This window comes from Centroberyx affinis, unplaced genomic scaffold, assembly GCF_046629955.1.
Source record: "Centroberyx affinis isolate AG114_WGS23_722 - 3 ecotype Tasmania unplaced genomic scaffold, CSIRO-AGI_Caff_v1 ptg001738l_1, whole genome shotgun sequence".
In the NCBI taxonomy this organism is placed as follows: Eukaryota; Metazoa; Chordata; class Actinopteri; order Beryciformes; family Berycidae; genus Centroberyx; species Centroberyx affinis.
This window is the reverse complement of record NW_027280142.1, coordinates 620,622-637,449: the sequence shown is the minus strand read 5'-3', so window position 1 is coordinate 637,449 and position 16,828 is coordinate 620,622. Positions and strand designations below refer to the sequence as shown.

At 41.6% G+C, this 16,828-nt stretch overlaps 1 protein-coding gene across 1 annotated transcript in view; it reads right to left on the bottom strand.

Annotated features, from left to right (window-relative positions):
• The window catches only part of LOC139651983 (vitamin D3 receptor B), a 30,703-nt gene extending 19,070 nt beyond the window's left edge, over positions 1 to 11,633 (bottom strand). Inside the window, exons 1-2 of the mRNA XM_071528896.1 lie at positions 11,202 to 11,633; positions 10,837 to 10,913 (exon numbers count right to left, since the gene is read on the bottom strand). The gene's annotated coding sequence lies outside the window, so the exon portion shown is untranslated. The remainder of the gene's footprint in view (positions 1 to 10,836; positions 10,914 to 11,201) is intronic.
• Positions 11,634 to 16,828: the final 5,195 nt, after the last annotated feature.

Sequence of the window (16,828 nt, the reverse complement as noted above, 5' to 3'; positions counted from 1 at the left end):
CCTGGCACGCAATTCTAGGGAAGAGGTTGTGGGCTTTGGGCTGCCATTGCACTACTCTCTCTGGATTGATATGCAAACATTGTGTATAAGGCTTTCAGCAGCATCAATCAAATCTGTTGTTGCGGTAATAATGCAGAATATTATTCACACAGGCACTGCTCAATGTGTTACATTGGCAGCATGAAGCCTGAGGATAAAACAGTAACAATACTGTGGTTTGCTTTAGCTTACAGGGTTGACTCCTGCTCCATGATGGTCAACCGAGTGGGGATCTCGATTACATCTGACTTTTAACGTAAGTTACTATGCATTATTGCAACATCTGATAAAAAGCAATCAACACTAGCCTGCTTGCAGCTTTTACCAGAACCTACACTATTCTTACCACTTAGAAAACAATGGGATGTATGTTGATTGCTGTAATGCAGCAGGAGGGACTTTACTCATTGCCACCAAATGCATTGTCACTTTAACACCGTGGCTACAAATTTGACAATATATTTTGGACAATATGTACACCATGGACTGTAGCTCTGAATAAGATGTAGGCTATTCACTCCAAAAAAAAGGAAAATATTATTAAGAAGAGCCAAATGAAAAGTGTGCCATTTGACTGCAAATTATGACACAATTAGTGTCATAATGTGCTAGGAATTATAGCGCATCTCAGCTTGATACTCCCATCTACTACTGTACAACTGTAGGGGCCACATTTCTGTCTAGATCACCCAGTGTCAATAGAAATAATCTCATTCATATTCCTTGTTTACCAACATGTCCAACTGCTACCCCTAATAGTTCTGTAACCTTTGGATTATTGAACACAAGGTCTCTATCAAATAAATCCTTCATCTGCCACAGTGACTTCACCTCCAGTTCAATAGACTTTTTCATGATTACTGAAATCTAGCTGAGTGAGGTTTACTGCCCCACTGATTGAAGCCACTCCCTAGCCACTCCCCCTCCTAATTTTAAATGTTCACCTGTTTCCTTTGATAATTTCTCCAGTTACAAGTCACTTAACTGCTTAATTAATGCTAAGACCCTTCTGCTGTGTGTCCTACGGACCTCCAAATTCATTCAGAACTACTGGCCTTGAATATACCAAAATATGATAATATTTGACTTCTTGGGGATTTTAATATTCATGTCTGTGGCCTGTCCAGTTGTCTTTCATCTGATTTTATTAATCTTATCAAGCCTTTTAACTTGTGTGTTATGTTAGGAGAACCTAGTAGCATATTCTCATACTACTTGACCTAGTACTGGCTTTTCGATGAACTAATGTTGTACTGGAGAAATACGTATATCTGACAACAAGGCTATTGTTTTTAATGTCCTGTTGCCTTAACCCTGTCCCAACCTCTGTGCTCCTGTCCGCTCCCGCATCTTTAAATATTACTACCAGCAAATTCTCAGGGGTGTGTTTGACAACTTCCAACACTACTCTAAAGCCTCTGCTCAGCATAGAGGAGCTTGTTGATCAATTTAATATTGCCTGCTCACGTATTCTTGACGCTCTTGAAGAACAGAACATTTTGAAAAATACCCCAGCCCTGCTAAATGCTAACGCTCGGGCTGTCAAGAGAGAATGTAGAAAAGCCGAACGCAAATGGAAGGCTGATAAACTGCAAGTGTCCAACAATATTACAAAGGACTTAATATCAGTCCTTAAATATCGACTTATTTCTCTAACTTGATTTCGAAGAACCACCATAACTCGAGGGTGCTCTTTAATATTACTGATTCCGTTGTTAGCCACTCTTCTAATCACTGCATTGAAGCCTCTTCTGAAAAGTGTGAAGATTTTTAAATATTCTTTACCAAAAAAGTAGAGGATGTAAGATTGCAAATCTCACCCTCAAATAGGGACCTATCTGTTACTGCAGTGTTTCTGCTGCTGCAACCGCTGCTCCTATGGGATTTCACAATTTGATGAAATGTCAAATCGTACAAGCGGAGTTGTTTTTAGCCACTTCTATTCCACGTGTAAATGAGGCCGCATGCCGTCCGTGGTGGTGAAAATACACGCATCTATTATGGGTGCAGAACTGAAGCGCCTGAATGGCACGCTGTCTTTTTCTGAGTGGAGGGTCAAACTAGAGGAACACAGAGAGTCTGCAGAGAATGAGCTGAAGTTGCAAGGAAAGTGACAGCAAAAGGTAGTTTGTGGCTAAATAAACATTCAGAAAGTATCATCTAGTGGATTGAATAGCAATAATTGTGTGCTAAAGTAGGAATTGCCATCAACTGTCATTTGATTTCTTTAGTTGCAAACTTTGCTAGTGAGACTTTTTCCATTTACCTAACCTTTATCCATGTAAGAACAAATACTTGTTTATAATATTACTTTTATGTTAGGCTAAAGGTCTTGAATAGCAATAAGTGTGTGCTTAATCATGTCATCAACTGTCATTTTATTTCTTTAGATTGCAGGATGGGCTCCATCCTTTTCTGTATTTACATGCTTCCACTTGGACATCGGCAAACATACATTTTCACTGTTCATTCAGAACACTCTAGTCACAAGATTAAACCATTTATAGCAACAAATAGTTATGTTTGGCCTTTATGGCTCTGCACTAAGCTGCTCCCTGCTTACCCAGCAAGCATGCTGAAGGTATAGCAGGGGCACAATGCAAATCCCCTCCATGGGTGACACAGAGTAGAGCCAGAACAGAAACACTGTGCTGTGTTGTCACTTTAAGAGCCAACATAGGCTCAACTGAATTAAGTATAGCAAGTGGAAGCTAGCAAGGTGGAGGTAAAGCTTTACCAAGCAGCGGATGGGGTGCAGCAGTTGGTGTAGCAAGAATAAGTGTAGAAGGACATTTATTATTCATTAGTATTTGTTATGAGAATGGATTGTGATTGGTGTGCAAAGCGATCAGCTGATACATGATTAGCAATGCATGACTTCCATGTCCTGCACGATGCTCCATTTATGCTGACAACACACAGTTATATCTGCCTGTAAAATCTAACGACAGTGTGGCAACTTTGCCTCTAAGATAGTAAGTGCTAGATATCACAGACGTTTCTACACCTTAATGGAACCAAATTAGAAATAGTCCTTTCTGGTCCACCTAACTCCATTAAATTGATGTCTGCCAATGCAAAGCCAGCAGGTAGAAATGGGTGTTAATTTTTTATTGTAATTTGAGCCTTCACGAGCAGGTTAAGAGAGTTGTGCAATGTTGTTTCTTTCATATGAAGAATATCTCTAAAAATAAACAGTTGTATCATTTAGTGATCTAGAGAAAGTCAGCCCTGCTTTTATCTCTTCTTGCTTAGACTACTGTAACTCTCTGTATTCCTGCTTCAGTCAAGTGTCCAAATTGTACAAATGCAGCAGCTAGGATTCAGACCGGAACAAAAAGAAAATACCATATCACACTGATTTTAACATCTTTTCGACTTTTTGGTTACCTGGTGATTTTAAGATTTTACTGATTACATTTGAGGCATGCATGGGTCTGGCAGCAGGCTATATCACAGACCTTTTAACCCTATATGAGCCAGATCATAGCCTGAGGTCCTCGGGCAGATTCCTACTGGCTGTTCAAAAATGTAGATCAGAAAGTGGGCGTTCGCCATCAGGGCTCCTAGACTCTGGAAAGACCTGCCAGAGGAAGGCTGGCTGTATCATCTTTTAAAATCTTTTTTTTTAAACTAAAATCACTTCTTTTATAGACTTGCTTTTATGTAATGACTCTTAATTCATTGTTGTTGTCCTCCCTTTTATGACTCTTATATTTATTGTTTTTATTGCTTTTGCTGTTAGTTTTATGTTTTCATCCTTTGTAGAGCGCTATGTAGCTGTTTTGAAAAGTGCTATATAAAAAGATTATTATTAAAGATAATTATTATGACGCATCCACGTGACAATACAATTTTTCCACTCCTATTAAACCAAAAGATTTTAGGTCAAGGTAGAAACAAACAAACAGAATAATTAAGTCCAAGCTTTGCATTAAGTCCAAGGCAATGGGCTGTTGGAGGAGGTGATGTGTGTCGTGACTGCACTCTCGGATGTTAAATGAGCATGAACGGGAACTGACACACTAACTGTGGCTGTGGATCGTGGCTTATATTTAGGCCAAGAAGCTATAAGGAAAAAAAGGGCAGAGGACAAAACATGGACTATCACATTAAGTGAGTCAGTGACACTGCATGTTGCACATTTTCCATTTGAAGTGGAGAGCTGCTCAGGGTAATAAAGGTAGTTGATCTCCACTGCATGTGACCAGTATGAGCAGGAGGAAGCTTAAATGGACACCAACTGAAGACGACAAACCACTTAAACGTGAACAGTTTCTCCTTCCAAATCTATAAAGCAGCTACATTGGTTCATGTAAAATGCTTTGGATCTCTTTCATTGCCTTGCCAGCAACATCTATTAAATCTGCGATAAGTGGTAACAGTGTACATCTGTGATTTCATAGCTTTGTGCTTAGCTTAACCAGAGTCAAAGTTTAGCATTATACTGTACCTTTGAGTACCAAAAATGTATCAAGCTCTATACACATTTTATGCAGCACATTTATAACAAAATAAATAAAAACTGTGCAGTAACAAAAACACCAATTTTGAAATTGGTATGCAAGTTAAGAAGCATTTAAAAGCTTCTTACCACCATGCTAGTGAGTAAGTCACGTGGCAAGCATGTTTTCAGGCTGTTAATGTTTCAATTACACATCACTACACAGATAATTCAGTTGAGCCCTCCACTACTGCCCTCTGAATGGCCTCACGGCGTTAGCAGCCAGAGAGGAAGCGCCAGCCCACGGGAGAGAGCAGCGAGAGTAGTGTAGGAGGAGAGAGAGGGATGCACGCCAGAAGCAGGCCAGGGAGGGGTGGGGTAGGGGGGCCACTGGAGAGATGGAGAAAAACAGATAGAGATATATAGATAGATAGAGCAAGTGAGGGAGGGAGTAGTGACCCTCTGTCACAGTGACATTCTGTGCCACAAAGCCCCAGTGTGTCCCACTGGCTGCTGCGGATACGAGAGCTGGAGGGGGAACCAGCATGAGGAGCGGGCGCACAGGACCAACAGACGAGGCCCAGAGAGGAGCCATCAACACAAACAGCCCGTTTTTGTTATTTAAACGACTGGCTAAAAATACACAGCCATGAGCCAGTTCAATTACGGGCTAAATAAAGAAACGACTCATCTCTGACAGTTGCTGATCTTGAGTTGTATCAGGGGAAATAGCAAGCTGGTATTTATGTTGGAATCAAAAATGAAAAGTAAAGACACCTAAAGTACTATTCATTTCTGTTGGTCCTGCTTTACCTTTAAAAAGCAAGAAAGCAAATAGCTAGTGTTGGGTGATGTGTATTGTTTGTGTATGTGTGTGTTATGCAACATTGGTGTGATGCATGTGACAGGAGTGTGTGTCTTGATGTATGTGATTTTGATGGAGTACGATGCAGGCCACTTTTTTTTTCCACAGCCTGGCCAATCCGGTCATTGTCTGAGCAGGAAACTCATTGGTTCAGGGCAGGGGATGGGGTGGGGGTCGGGGGCACAAAGGCTCTAGTGCCACGTGACAACAGCCACACCCCTTGCTCACTCCATGAGTCATCAGGCCAAAGGTTAAGAAAGTGATTCAATTTCGGATACAGGGGTCTGATTGGCTGACCCAAAGGGGAAGTGGATCAAAATCCATCAACCTAATGACACTGATGGCAATTCTGTATAGATGAAACATGTATGACAGAAAAATTGATCACTTTAGGGAACGCTGCAACTGTTTTCTAGTGGCTGCACATTTCGCTGTGGGAGTAAATGTTCCTTGCGTGTGAAATGGCGGCCGCAAAGTAAGTAATCAGAAGCCATAAAGAGAAGAAACAGAACAGATTGGAGGACTGGAGTTCGGCAATCTGAGTGATACAGCGGACGTGGTCTAGGATGAGCAAGAGATGAGGCCTGCTATAATTATGTGCTGCACCACAAAACTGACTCTAGCTTGTCATTTTAAGTGGGTGGTGAAAGCTGCAAAATAAAGACATTATCCTGATTTTTTTTTTTGCTGTATTTGGAGGAGAGACTAGGGAGTTTCCCTTTTTACCCTTCAGGGCCAACTAACTAGCAGACGGAGAACAAGTGCTACTTAGCATGCAATGGTTCTGTGACTCATCCTTTCCTGCACTGATTTATTCATTCAAATGGCTGAAATGACATGCACGTGTCTCATAATCCAGCGCTTGACATTAGAACTAGTCCCAGGTCAGATTTAAAGACACAGCACTTTCTGGTGAAGCCGCATCACTGAAACAGGTGATAGTTTCTTAATTTGTCTTAGGACAACCAGTCCAGTGTCGGTGTGGCTTTCTCAACATAATTGAGAAATCACTGAACTTGTCATATTGCAGAATACCCTTAATTCTGTAGCCTGAGAATTACTACTGTAGTTTACATTACAGTATGTAAAAACTTGCATGATTAATTGTTTAGCAACACCTGGTAGGAATTTAACTCTGGTGGAGTTAAAGGAATATCCCACCATAGATGCGTCATGTCCTCTTCATATCTCATAAGTGGTGTCACGTTAATCTGTGTAAATTGTCTGCACCATCTGCACCTCCATGTCCCAAATGAATACCTCTAATTTGCACCTTCTAATTAGTTGACATTAGATGCCAATCAATGCGAATTAAGTCAACACCACAGATGGTGTGAATCTGTGGAACAGGGAGTAGAGAGTTGTGCAATGAGAAATATTAGCACTTCATGTTGATGATGTTACACGATCTAGGAGTGTAGGCTATTCCTCAGAATACAGTAAGAATGAATCTGTGTGTTCCTGTTGCCGTTATCTGCAGCGAGCTTGAATTGTTGTGAGAGCTTCTTACAGGGAAGGGTGCCAAGGCGGACCATGGCAACATTCCAATACCACTCATACGGGGGCTCCTTTCCTCCTCTTCTACTTGCCTTTTCATTTCCAACTGCACCGATGTCTAAGTATGTGATTACCAAATGGCAAAGTGGCGATTGGTTTTCCTTGTCAGGTACCCTGTTACAGGGAAAGACATAAACGGGACATGGGCTGTGCAAAAGGTTTGGAACATAGCCCAGATGTTAGATCGACTTTCATGAATGTCAATATCAAGTGAGTATAAAACACACCCACCATCCAACAAACCTGATTAAGTGGTGCCATTAGAACCTGGGCATTTAAGTAAAGGGTGATTATGGATGGCACAAGAGATAAAGAAGTGGGTAAAGAGGAGGACCCAGACAGCATTTCAGGGAGGGATCATTTTAACTGCACGCAGACACGCAGGAGAGAGAGGGGAAAGCGGGGAAAAAAACCTCTGGCATCACGTCCCAAGAATGTCAGCAATGAGCTTACAGACCACATCCCAACACACAAGAGTCAGAGTCGGAATCACATCCAGACCTATAACAGCACTGGAAAAAAGAGAGGGATTGCTATGGAACGCCTGAGTGAGAGAGAGGGCCCTCTCTGACGGTCCAATGAGCATCCATCTCCTGCATCACATGACGCAATCCCACAAATGGCTCGGAAATCATTCCATGCTGCCAAAATTTTCTCTTAAAGGGGAAAAAAAGAGGGCGACAGAGTGAGAGAAAGATAAAAAAAAAAAGGGAGAGTGAGAGAGAGAGAGAGAGCGAGAGAGCGAGCGAGAGAGAAAGAGTTGGAGAGAGAGGGGAGAAAACACAAGGCGATGTGTTTTACTGCATACCTCTGGTTGGGTCACTACGAGTACAGAAGAGACATAAAACAAATCAGACCTGGAATGACCCGGGTTGCGGAGAGAACTGGGCTACAATGGAAATACACTGGGTTTGCGATTCACACATAGAAGCACATCAAGGCCCACAAAGCAGGGAGAAAAGGGGGTGAGGGAGGGAGGGAGAATTAAGCAACGTTTACGGGGAGGGGGTGGTGGGGGTTATGACAGAATAAGTTCGACTAATTCCAACCTCCCTAACATTCAGTGATTCCCTCATAGAAAAACAATACATGGAGAGAATGGAAAGAGAAAAGAGAACAATGGACAAAAAGAGAGAATCTGGACCTCACAACAACAAAGCAGACAAACTGAGTCTGTAATGCAACTAAATTACTGGCTGAGCAGACTAGTCCAGTCCTGTCCCTTCGCTTCCCTCTCTCGCTCTCCCTCCCTCACTCCAAGGGTCTATCTCATGCTCTTTCCTACGATCACAGGGAGCATGTTACAGCAGCAGTAATAGCACATGACAAGGTGACCTGTGCCCCACACAGGATGGGCTAAACTGGGGTGGAGGGGGGGGGGGGGGGGGGGGCATGTCCCGTGTCCAACCCTATGGTCGCTCCACCACTCCCTCCCCTGCCCAGGCCCCACTGCTGGCCTGCAAGGGGAGAGAGAGGCAGCGACGGCAGCCTGCCCCCTTACGCTGGGCCCCTTGCTGGACTCTGGAGAGGGGAAAGAGACGAGGCAGGGAGAGGCCCACTCAAACACACTCAAACACACACCAAAGTCCTGTTTATGTCTATGCAGAATTTGACATAGAATGAGTATTCTCGTGCACATGCAGTCATACGCACAGAAAACCGACTGGACAGGACCGGACAGACAACAGACATTTGGGTGCGGTGGGTGCAAATGCACTTAGCCGAAGTCAGAGTTACATAATTTCCACAGAAAACGCTGTGTCTCTTTGGAAATATCTCTAACGAAGGATGTAAAATGTCAGAAACGACTGACATTTCCATTCCTAAAAAAAATCTTCTTTTCAACATTTGCATGTTGAAAAGAATATACAATCATACTGAAATTTCATATAGGCTATTATCCACTCATACACCTATAACATTATGTTCAAACTAAGTTCAAAAGTAGCTGCCATCAACTGCCCTATACATCAAATAGTGGCTCATATTTTGTTCTCCAAGGAGAACTCATTCTGGATGACTTCCTCTCAATACATATACAACAAATTTTAGCTGTGATGTGCTTGGCCACGGGACCATCAACCACAGGATGTAAATGTGGACCTAAAGATATTAGGGGGAACTTAACACTTCATCCACCTCAAAAGAAACTGCGCACATGTGCCAAATAGCATGCACACACGGAAGTACATACAAGTGGGCCTGTGGCTAATACAGTTAAGTACAGCGGCCTCTTTCTTTCTATAGGGTTACATGTGAGAGGAAGCGACCAATTACTGTAGTCACGAAAGGGGGGATGGGGAGGGGTGCCTGACTGTATAGGAGACCTAATGGACTGTACCATCACCGCTGCACAGCTCCATAAACAACCTGCCATTGTTTCAGTCAATAAAGAAAGAAACCAGGCCCATATTGTGTCCTACATGGAAGGTGTATGCTCATTCCTACTGTTGAGCTCATTGGATATTAGCAGAGTTGAGAAAGCGGAGGCATATAGAGTCCTCATTTGGGCAAGGTTTCTGGTTCTGGCTTAACTGATGTTATGCTCTGTTGTAGGTTTCCACATCATTTAAGTTTAGAACATACGTGGCCGCTGATTTCAAGTCAGCTAAGCTGTTGAAGGAAGAAATTAAAATGGGAAGGGAAGCCCCATTCATTTTTTTCCTCAGAGCAGCTGGTCCAAAAACAACATCTTAGCTGCTATGTTCAAGTCCCAGATCGTCTAACCCTGCCGTTTCCTACCTGATGGCAATGGATAGGTGTGAGAAATATAGCACTAAGCTCAGTGGAAAGCTAGCCAGGGCCATATCCATTACTTAGCTGGTTAGCTGTTCTTGGTCCCTTCAGATTTACTTTAAGTGATGAGCAGTAAAGAGGAAGGGACTGGAGGCTGTTTGAATTTTGGACATAAGGAAGAGAGACACTCTTATTTGTTGACGATACCACTATCATCCAAATGCTCAGTTCTCTCTGACCAGTAAAGTCAGTCCTTTAGGTGTAAGAAAAAAACAAAGAAAAAAAGACAACATGGAAAATGGCTGCAATAAAACTTTGTTGAGGAACCTGTGTGTGTTTGTGTGTGTGAAAGTGATTTGGAACCCTTTCCTGGTTCAGATAATCGTATTACATGGTCTTGAACAGGCAAACCGTAACCGTACGTTACATGACAAGAGAGCTGAAATCTGCACTGAGCAGTTGGCTTCTGCTTTGTTGATTGCAAGAGATCACTATATTTTCTACTTATCAGTATTTTATCACGACTTATAAACACATTAAAAAGGTATGAGGTTATATAGCACTATGTTATTAAAGGTGATCAGACAGGTAATAGCCTTAATATAACAGAGGGGAAATTTGCAATCTGTGACTGGACTGTATTGTGGCCTCATTGGGATGAAAAACAATATCCTAATTAGCCTCAATAAAGATCACCAATTCCTATTCTACTCTATAATAAGTTGGGCCTCAGTACTTCTGGCAGAGACATTGATTTAGGTCATAGTTCAGTAGCAGGTTTGTTTAACTTTACTAAAATTTTATATAAAATCACTGATATTTCCAAATCAGAAACTTTAAATGTTATCACCTGAACATATTGATCCTATAATCCTACTTCATCATACTGAGAATAGCCCCTCTTACCTCCCAGTTTCCTTTTCACATTTTCCTTGTAACAATAAAATTAATCATGAGAAATCTCGACTGAATTCCATCGATCCCAACAATATTGCTGCTAAATCACGAAACAGCAATATGCCTAGATATGTATCAATACAGAAAGCAAAAATTCAGAGCCAGATATGCTAGGCTTTATTTATATATTAATGAAAAATATCACAATTACATTTCTTCTGAATGACAGCAGAAGAGCGATATAACCGAGGACATCTCGTTAGGTATGAATTAAGTGCAACAGAAGAAAATGGCTCACCTGAGGTTTTTGCATGCCCTTGTACAATAGGTAAGACTTGAAACCTTTCTTCACCAGTTTACCCCAAGTTGTTAATCCTGTTCAATACAAAAGCAAAATGGCATGTCGCAAGTCACTCAGTGGGCCTTTAGCCTAGTACCTGACCTGCAATTGCTCTGTTTATATAACTTTGAACTATTTTCATCAGCAAAGCACACACTTCGTGAAAATTATTAAGTATTTAACAGTTATGTAAAAACAAGTAAACACGGTGATATAAGACGTAACTGTACTAAACAGGTTTTTGTTGTTTGTCTGTTTTGAGCATAAGAAATAATAAGACAGAATCGACTTTCGCATTCCTCCTGTGCATGCGAGTTTCGTACCTCAACTCAACTTTTCCCCATCAAGACCGACTTGCTCTTAATCCCTTGGTCGTCGTTGTCGTCGTCGTCAGGCTCTTTCAAAGTATTTCCCCTCCATATTGAGTTGCAGATAGCTTAAGATAAGGGGAGAGAGATGACTGCGTTGTAGAAAACTCCGAAATGTGGAGGGACTTGAGACAAAACGTCAAACTCGTACGCCCTTCCAAACGTTGGCTCGCAGCGCTGGTAGCTAGCGTGGCTAGCTGGCTGGTTAACCCTAAACGCGGTATCAAGTTCAGCCACCTTATTAACCGTTTTCGGGCCACGGGCGACGGGAATCTAACAGAAAACAACGGTTAAAACGCAACGGGGTATCACTACCGGACAAACGCAAGCACGAACGAAAAGAAAATTAATACATCTACGATAGTCCGACGAGAAATATCCCTCGTTCTTCAGAACCTAAATAGATGGCCATTACTTTTTGTTATGCCCCGCCCCCCCAGGACCGCTACGGGAAAAGAGGGATTTTCCCCCCAGCCCCTCCAATAACCAATCAAAGGTGGGCTCGGCGTGTCTCCCGTGTTGTGGTTGGTGACATTTCAGCCCAGCCTGGCTCTGCTTGGTCAGGTCTAGTGCTCGTAACATGTGGAGCCGCTCCCCCCTCCCCCCTTCTCCCCCCAAACAGGGGTGTGTCGTGACGTCAGAGGTAACGAAGAGGTAAACAACTTTGACCGCGTGAGGTTTAAAGCAACATTGTTTCCCTCTGATCTCTGATTCATGGAGACAGTGCGGAGATTACAGTGCTTGTTACATTGTGATGGTTCAATTATTGGGCTCGTAGGGGAAATCGTATCGTTATCGCGCCGTTAGGCTGCATTTTCCGTGGGCACCGTGCTGTCCCTTTGTTTTGCGGCCATTTGAGCCTATATTTGAACTTTAAATATACCAAAATACCCTCGCCATCGATACCGTGCCGTTGAAATAATATGTTGAATTGTGTAAATTCTACCATTTTGCATTTTATGTTTTTTGTTTTATAATCTCTTTGACACTTTGCAAATGTGTGCAGTGAGGCGTGTGTATTTGAGGGGTGTGTCTACTCTGCAGTACAGTGGTAGGCTAGGCAGCAATGCCGCTGCATGGCGATAGTGCCATAGGCTACATTTGCAATGCATGAGAGATGGCTGAGCACGCTAGAAATGGAGACGACTAAATCACTCCACTAGACCATGGCACTGAATAAATAGTCTCGATTTCTTTGTGGTTTTCCCTCAGTATGAATTTAAACTACAATACAGATTGTTTTGCACCCACTATTATTGATTTGATGTTATTTATTTATTCCCGGTTGCGTGTACACAGCTCTTGCATGTGGTCGTAGTGGTAGTGTGTGTGGTAGGGCCAGGGGAGGGGGATTGGGTGAAGGTCAGGGGTGTGTCTATAATGTAAACACGGTAAAGGCGACAGAAATGAAGGGGAGAGAGAAAGCGAGGAGGGCCCCATCCGGTTCTATACATCCTCTTCCAACCAAAATCGCTCCTAACTCCTGCTGAGAGTTAAGTATGCCACACCAAAACAAGAGGGAGTAAGGGAATTGTACGGATTGTAAAGAGAATACAGATCATGGCTTTGCATGTTTCATTGAATGTCAAGAATGTTAAGAGCTTATGATACAATAATAACACAGAAAGACTTGCCTAAATCCAATGTGCATTACAACAGTGGCTATATAGAAATTATAAAATGATAACTCTTACAAGCAGTTTACACTTTACAAATTCATTGATTATTTTTCAGAGAAAGCCAGTAAACTGGACAATCTCTGTGCTGTCTTCTGTCCAATCTGCTAGAGTCATGTTCTGTTTATCAAACGCATATCAGGTATTTTGCAGTCTCATCAGCCCTCCACTTATCCCCTGCATTGATCCAATAGTCAGCACAATGCTAGGGCTATGTTGTACACTCCGCTGTTTTCCTCTCTTCTCCCCTGCTAGTGCTGCCATGCTTCCAAAAGGAGGGGCATTTTCACAATAAACATATAACATTCCTTTCCATTCCACATTAAACACTGCTACATTTTGTACCCGAAGTGTGGCTAAAACTCAACAATTAGGGTGATACAATAAAATCTGAGTACGCATGCACAAAGTTTACTGTCTTTCACCAAACACTGACTTGTTTATGTCCAGTTTTGTATCCTATCTGAACCTCAGAGTTAATACATTCAGAGCCTTCCACGACCTTAGCAATGTGTCATGAGCCTATTGACTGTTGATTCATGTGTAGTAACTGGTAGTAAAGTGTGTGGGTGTTAAGTTCATGCTCATGGAGAGTTGATCCTTGTCCTGTGGCTTGGGCGGTCTCCAAGGCTGGCACCGGTGCTGGATCAAGCCATTCTGTTAATGGGGATTTATTTGGCTCCACAACACCCATGTCAGATATGTATCTTGGCCTGGCCATTTTGTGTCCTCAAATGCTCCGGCTATCACTCAGTGGGCAGGCTTGCTGGTTGGAGACCAGGAGAGCGGAAATAATAACTCAGAAACACTTTATCCGCTAAAGGAATTATTTTTGGTGGCATTGCTACAGAGTGATATCGACGACTTACATAGCAACATGTATGGCACAAGGACAACCAGACCTTACATACATAGTGCAATGGGACATTGTATGACATGGACTATACATATCAGTCTGTACACTAGATATTAAATATCTATGCGCATTCAAGCAGTATGGCATATAATGTGGCTGCAGCTTTAGAGGAAGTGTATTGAGTGTCGAGTGGTACATTGGTCCAGTACAAAATGAGGTTGTTAAGATCAATACAATACAATGAATGAAATAAATTATAGATCATTATAGATCAAAGACATAATGTCTGAGGCTGAAGTAGCGTAGTGTGCAGTCTGAAATTACACATGGTAGTGCAGGCGTGAGTATTGCAAGATTGTGCAAATATTGTTTATGTAATAATAAATAGTATGGTAATAAATAGTAACTGTAGTATGTTCACTGACATGAACCAATAAGAAGAGTGCAAGTGGAGCATAGGGTCAGGGAACAAAACTATCATGTTATGTAGAGAAAACCTGAGAATAGAAACACTTGGATTGTCTATTTCCTCTCCTCTCCTCTCTTGTGCTTATCTATTCTTTTGAAAACTATAGTATAATCCCCAGAAATGTGTCAGATCTGGATTTTATGTTAAATATAATATTGAAACAATTGCATCTGAAAAAAAAAAAAAAAATGAAGATACTACCATTGTGTCCTCAATGGTTGATGCCTTTTTTGACTGCATCACGTGGTCAAAATCTTTCTGTCTTACAATAACCTTTGTGAATCTTCCAAAAGAGGGCTAATATATCATGTGTGTAAACACCAGCAAAACATCACACATTCTGTATTCAAAGTAATATCTGTCAGTCGTCATGGGACAGTCAGCAAAGTAATGAGTAAAGTAATGAAGTGTTACGTCACATGCTTTTCTCAAAGCAGAAACCATGAAACCATGGCCTTAACAATCCTTCATTGTGCCGTGTGTATTTTTCATAAGCAAGGAAGTGAGTGAGGACATATAAGTTATTAAAGCAGTAACATCTGAAATAGTTGTTCTAATCTATGATTTAGGATTTAGTATTGTGTGAGCTCATGGATTTTGACTCAACCAGGCAGATCTCTTTCTTGCCTTCAAAGTTTCACATTGCAGCAAATCTTCAGCATTGTTGGAATTCCTTTAACTTCTTCAAATATTTACTTAGAGACCAAAGGTTATTTTTCTTTTCATAATTCCTCAGAAGATAGCCTATAGGGGGTGGAAGCTGTTCCTGGACTCACACAGTTCTTAGACTACCTAGTGCACAAAAATAGTAGGCCTTCATGAAAAGAGGTATTATTACAGTTGCTACTGCCTTCCCCCCTCACTAGATTCAGTTCTCAGGTTTAATGATGCTGTGAGTTCCTTGGATTCACAGGAACAAAGATATCTTAAAACCCAGACTCCTGTTCAGTAGTTTTCCTCAGGAGACAGCATTATGAAGTTTTGAATAACTTGGGACTAGCATGGCTCATTAAAGTCCCACTAGTTCCCTCTTCTGGGAGAATGAGGGACAACATCATCCACTATTATACACGGGTCCCTGCTCTGTAACAACATCACTGCTCCCACTCACCGTTCCACTGATGTCAAAATCTTGCACTGTTGCATCTTTCAAAATGGCATAGAGAAACCATCCAAGACTCAGATTATGATCTTGTGGTCTGGTGGTCAGTTTGTAGACTCCCTCACTGGAGTATATGTGAGAGTATTACAGTCATGATATTAATATCTCTCACTGGGGATCAGCCTGAATCCAAGAGGCCTGTGCTTACCAGTGAGGCATACTCCTCTGAACCAGTTGAGCTAGTTCTTAAGCTATGTTTTGCATGAAAAAGCATGCCACCAAATGACACCTACTGCTGCAAGTGCTAAGCCAAGCCATAAAACTTCCTTAGCTGTGAAGGAAAAGTAAGGATCAAAATGTCAAACTATAGGCCTGATAACTATTAGCCTACAATAACAATATATTAAAAAATGTCTGACTTTAATCTCAGAAATTCTGATTTTTTTCTGAGAATATTACCCCCCTCTCCCCGTGTGTGGTAAAAAAAAAAAAAAAATCAATCACCTACAATGTTGTGTTGTAACTAAGAGAATAACACAACAAAATATTTAAAGCGCGTGTGTCCCCAGGTACAATTTCTCGCGAAATGTGCAGGACTGACTTACAGCACAAATAAAAAATAAAAGGAGCAGCCTCAACCAAAAGAGGACTGCCTCACTACTTGTTCGTAGGCGAACAAGCAGACAAGTCCAGATGCTGTACAGTATGGTCTATCAGCAGTCAAACGTTCTCAGTGTTCTGTCTCATGTTTTACTTCAACTTTCCTAAAATGAAGAATAAAGCACGGTAGCGTCCACAATAAAGTACCATTGTAATTGTCTTCTACAGGCCTATTTCTCTCAGCTATTGGATGTAAAGTTTTTCATCAAAACAATTTCAGCTACAAAATTGTTAAATTCAGGTGTACAACACCGATTTATTTAATAATCATTTGACAGTAAAAATTAATTATTTACTGAAAGCTCCTGTTTCGTAAACTTTAATTTTGAAAAACAAGCTTTTATTTTGAAGCCAAAATCGGAAGAAGACTGTACTAATGAATGTGACTTGACTCCCAGCCCTTCAGCTCAAGTATACCTGCTATTAAATCGTCGTGCTCGGTTAAACCTAAACCAGCGTGGTCGACCGTGTGTAGATGGATGTGTGTGTTTAATAGATTTAACATCCCGAGGCCGCTTGTTATCACCATTCACATTCAATTTCCGGGAAAAAGAACGCACTTGGTCCTACAGTGTCATGCTAACGAGCGTTGAGTTAGCTAATGAGTTAGCTAGTTAGCCATACCTTAGCCACGGCTAGTCCTCACTCTGAAACCGTCTCAATATGATAAGGATTGGTAAAACATATATACCGATGATTTATACTCCGGGTATTTATACTACGGGTATCTCCAAAATAACTCATACATATGTGGTAATTCAGTCCATTTGATGGTTGTTTGTAAGAAATACCATTCTCTTCACGTGCTGGATGCAGAAG